Below are 5,683 nucleotides of genomic sequence, written 5' to 3'. Positions count from 1 at the left end.
CCTTACATCCTATTCTACTTATAAAAATTTTCGTCATCGAAAATTGATACAAGATGAAAGAAACTTAAACTAACGTTTCCTTTGAACATATTTAGAGAAAAAGCAAAAAGTTTTTTGCATATATAGTTTTCAAATCCAGGATATTCTTATGGCTTAAAAATATAGGAAAAAAAATTTGGCGCAAAGCGAAAAATACAAGATAGGCTCGATGTATAAAGGTTACAAGGCAGGCTGGTATTAGAATGGCGGGTATATCGTTTGCACACTGAACTCATACCAACTTTAGAGCTTCAGCTGCCTAAACTTCAACATGAGGCAACTTCACCATTCCCAACCATACTATATTAAACAAATTCTCCACGAATTCTCAACCTCATCAAACACTCCACAACCCACTAACAGGCACAAGTCTAACATCAACAAAACTCCTTCGCAAGAATCAAGCTCCTCAATATCCTGTGACGTCGCACACTTACAAATTCCACCTTCCGCGTTCGCACAACGTATCATAAAGAACTAACGTATCGCTTGCTATATCTAATGATCGCACGTGTCACCAAAACAAGTCTCAAGTCACTTAAAAGGATACAAGACCTCAAAGAAAGGACAAGAAACAAGGACAACGTTCACAAAAATTTCTATATTTTTCTTTGATGCATGAATAAGTCCAAAGTTACATCAGAGAATACATGGGCCAAGAAAATGAGTTTAAACAGCACAAGGCAGATATCCAAAGAATCACACGTTATTCTAAAACAAGCTTGAGTTACTTAAAAGGATATCAAACTTAGGAAGAGAAGAACAAAATTTATGGACGGGGTTCATAGGAATTCAAGAGAATGTTTAAGAACACTATCAAGCAGGGAATAATTTAGAATGTAAGGTTCGAAACAAGAACTTCAAAAGAACCAAATTCAATCGGAATGAGATATACATAAGATGCAAGACATGAAGAAAAAGAACCAAACCACATCTTAAGAAAAGTAGATATCTCAGGAAATTCAAGTAAACGTATGTAGTTAAAATCAAATGAAAATAGCATATGAACAAGGAACAAGATTGGGGAATAATTAATTCACTTTCCAAGAAAGAAACCCCAAACAAAACTTCAAGATAAACCATGGAAGAACAAGATACGTGACCGAGCAACCCCGAGATACAACTTCAAACATTCCCAAAACCCATAATTTGCATTACCTATTAATTCTATTTCGTCTATGACAATCCATTAGTGTTTTCGTATGTACAAATCATCAGTATTAAGTTGGCCAGACCTAGTACCATGAGAGATGCAATGGTCGACTAACCGCATTAATCAATAGACAATCATGCATTTGAAACTCAAACTCTTGTCGTTAGGACAAGTCCTTCTGCATGACAAACACTCAGAGTATGCAGTGAAGCATAGTTAGTCCATTCCCAAGGCTCTAACGGGAACGAACTGCTCTGATACCATAATGTAACACCCTAACTTTTAGCACCTCATGATCATACCAAAAGTAAGGCGTTACTAACCTAATTCCTTTTATTATCTATTTAATATCGAGCCTTTGTGCGTAAATCTATCGATGGTTTTACTAAAACTTATAACTTTTTCAACAAGAACAAACAACACATATTCACAAACTTAATATTAATAATACATTGTAATATTACATACAAAAGCAATTATAGAACCTACCCTTCTGAATAAAACTCTAACTAACCAGGCGAGGGGAAAACAAATACTAATAACTCAACTTGTAAACATATTCCTCTGTGCTCTCGCCGCTTCTCAATGAGCCTTGATAAACCCCAATTTTGTGGTTTATCTTGTGTTGAATTTAGGAAATTTTATCAACTTATCTCAAATTTATTCAATGAAATAACATGATTTTGTAATTCTCCCTAAATTTGTGCTTAAGTGTGAAAACATGCTTTTTAGGCCTTAAAATAGCTAAATTTAATTCACTTTAATTCCATTTGATGCCTTGATATGTTTGTTGAGTGATTTCAGATTCAAAAGGCAAAGATTGGATGGAAGAAGTGAGGAGAAAAGCATGCAAAGTGGAGAATTCATGAAGAAATAAGGATTTGGAGTGCTTAGAGCGACGCGTACGCCTGACATGATGCATACGCGTGAGAAGAAAAAGCCAGACGACGTGTACGCGTGGCCCATGCGTATGCGTCACAATCAGCACGTGACCTCATTAAAGTGAATTCGCTGGGGGCAATTTCTGAGCTGCCCAAGACCAAATCCAACTCATTTCTGAGGCTATTCATGCAGAATTAAAGATTGGACAAAGAGAAAGCAATTAGATTAGCTTAGGATCATGTAGCTTAGTTTTCTAGAGAGAGAGAAGCCCCCTCTTCTCTCTAGAATTAGGGTTCTTAGGTTGATTTCATCTTAGATCTAGGTTTAATTTTATGTTTCCATCTTGTTTTTCTTTCAATTTCTTGTTCTTATATCTTGTTCTTCTTAGTTCTCTTGTTAATTTTCCTTTTATGTCATTTTCATGTTCATGCACCATTGTTGGATTTGGATTTTCTTTTAATGCAATTGATGTTTTATATTCCTTTATTGTTTAATTGAGTTGTTAATCTTACTTTTCTTGCGTTGGGTAGTGGTAGAATTTATATTTCTTGCAATTTACTATGCTTTTCTTTTATACCTTCCAAGTGTTTGACAAAATACTTGGTTGGATGTTAGAGTAGATTTTGAGCATTCTTGGCTTGGAAAGAGAAATTGGGTACTCTTGAGTCATTAAGACCCAACTTATGTTGGTGATCTAGAGTTGTTAGTTAATATTATTTTCATTGACGCTAATCTTTTGCTAATTCAATTAGTAAGTTGATTAGAACTTTTGGATTGAGATTAACTAGTCCTATTTGACTTTCTCTCATGTGAAGATAACATTGTACTTTCTTCCATTATTGGAGATGACTAAATAGGATAAATTCTTGTTAATCATTGTATGACTATGATAGAAAGTCTATATTCTCAATCCTTGCCATGAATGTCTCTTTTTATTATTTGCTTTCTTTAGTTGTTTGCTTTACATTTCTTGTCATTTAATTTCTTGCACTTTTACCAACCCACCTTTGGATACCATAACCAATAATATGCATACCTCACTGCAATTCCTTTGAGAGAAGACGGCCTGGGACTAATACTCTCGATTATTTTATTGGGTTGGACTTGTGACAACCAAAAATTAAACTTTGATTGAGCATTACGTGTCAGTTTGGAATTATACTTGCAACAAAGTTATTTTCCTCTAACCGAGAAGAAATTCCTAACCGACGGTTTTGCTCTTTCAAGCCTTCATACCTGTAGGTGAAAGGGGAGGAAATAGGGGGTAAGAACTGGGAAGTTCTTAGTAGGGTTGGGGTTAGAAGTTTAGTTCATTTTATATATACTTGGTCAGCAATAACAGTCAACAAGGTACCATCTAATTCAACAATTAAAGAACACAGAATTCAAACAGTCATTTAGCACACCCACAATCACAGAAAATTACACTCACAAACAAATATGCGCAAACAAGTATGATGCATGTCTATCCCTAGTGCAGGTAATGAGCTCATCTGTCGGTTTCGACCCGCTCCCGACGTAACTCAGCAATCTTTGTCTGAGTTTGGTTTCCAGTGTCATAACCTCTGTAAGCAACCTCTATCTTACAGGTGCAACTCTCTTGAGCCGATGTATGCAAATATAACATCTGTAAGCAACCTCTGTCTTAGCTCTCTCTAGCCAATATATGTAGCGATAACCTCTCTAAGCAACCTCTGTCTTACAGGTGCGACCATCCCCTAGATTGGCCGATGTATCTTTGGAAAGCAAATCTCGGTGGATTCACCACCATATCTCTGCTCGTTTTCAGCAGGTAAACAATCATCTCTGCTTCTCTCCTTTTCTTTTCATCCTTCCTTTCTTTTCTTTTCTATTCTCTGCTCTTCTATGGCAGAGGTTCTTTAGATTCTTTTAATTTTTTGCTCTCTACTCTCCTGTCGCAGAAGTTCTTTTAACTAATATATTCTTTTCTTTTCTTTTCTTTTCTCATCATTATTTTAATTCCTTACTTTTAACATCAAAAACTATCTTCACACTCTTCCCTCATCTTTTCCTAAATGTTTTATGAAGAGGGATCATGAGATCCTTAGCTTAGATTTGTCTTTCTAAAGATTTTAGAAAAATTTGTCTGTTTACCACTCTCTATTTTATTTTTCATAATACATACAATAATATTCTTATAAAATAATATCTTGATAAATAATAATTTATAATAATAATTTACTCTAATGTAAATGAGTAATTTTAAACAAATATTTAAAATAATATTTATAATACTCTTAAAACTTATTTTATAAAACCTTATTTTCAAACTTTTATTAATTACTTTCTAAACCACGAATCTTTTAATATTTTATTTTTGACTTCAACATTTTATAAAATTATATTTAAACATTCACTTTGTTTCATATTTATATAAATAACCCTTAACTTTTATAAATACCCGTTTTACCGTTAAACTTTATTTATTACCCAAAATACCCAAAAAACTTATATAATTATAATATTAAACTCAATCTTTTCATAAAAATACAAGTATATTTCCTCAAAAATAATTCTTCTTGACTGATTCTTCTCTTCACCAAGAACCAAAACCCTCATTATTTTCTCTTAAAATTAGGGGTAGCAAAGCGGGCTGGCCCGCTCTAACCCGCCCGCCAACTAAGATAGGTTCAAAATGCTAACCCGCTCCTTTTTTTTTATAATAGTAATCACACTTTTATTTAATAAAAAAATAAAAATAAAAATCTTCGGCCCGGCAGACCGGCCCGCCCCGCCCCGCCAAAACCCGCCAATTTGGCGGTGTCCGGGTTTGGCGAATTTTTTTAATTTGGCGGGCTCCAAATTCTAGCCCGACCCGCCTTTTTTAACGGGTTTAGCGGATCGGACCGTCCAGTTCAACCCGTTTTGCCACCCCTACTTAAAATATACATTTAAATCTTAATCCGTTTTTAGTTTTACGGTTATCGATTTTTCACAGCTTTTAATTTAATTCCTCGGCCATTAAACCTCACCCATTTTATTCAAAAACTAACACAATGACAGCCCCAAATTTGCCTCATTATCACAATTTGGACAGTATAAACATGACGAAATCACAAGCTTAATCACATATAACAATATATTAACAAAATTCAATATAAAGTCAATCAAATTACATCAATAATTAATCACAACAACCATTTACTTATCCAACAAATTTAGTCGGTGAGAATTTATCGAAACCCTACCTCCGTATAAAATCAAAATACTCGAAACTGCAGAGAAGCTTTCTGACCGAGCTGCTAAAAAAGAAAATGTCAAAAATCGTCTGTGCCTCCTAAAATTCCAACTGGCCGAACTCAAGCAGAATAAAAATTATGTCACCATCGACTTTTACCGAACAAAAATTATGCCAACGTGTAGAAAAAAAAATACGAATATTTTTATCGAATTAAATTTTTTATTAGAGGTTACAAATAAAAAAAAATCGAAGCCGAAAGATCAAAAGGAGTAACGGTTTCTCCCTCACCCACAATCTTTCTTTCTTTCTTATTTCCTTTCTTCTAGGTTTGGTGGTGGTAAGAAGAGGAAATGAAGCATAATGATAAGTGATTAAATGAATAAAGGGAGATAGGTGTCACATTTATG

The sequence above is a fragment of the Arachis ipaensis genome, chromosome B06 (assembly GCF_000816755.2).
Source record: "Arachis ipaensis cultivar K30076 chromosome B06, Araip1.1, whole genome shotgun sequence".
Lineage (NCBI taxonomy): Eukaryota > Viridiplantae > Streptophyta > Magnoliopsida > Fabales > Fabaceae > Arachis > Arachis ipaensis.
Note: the sequence above shows the minus strand (reverse complement) of the source record.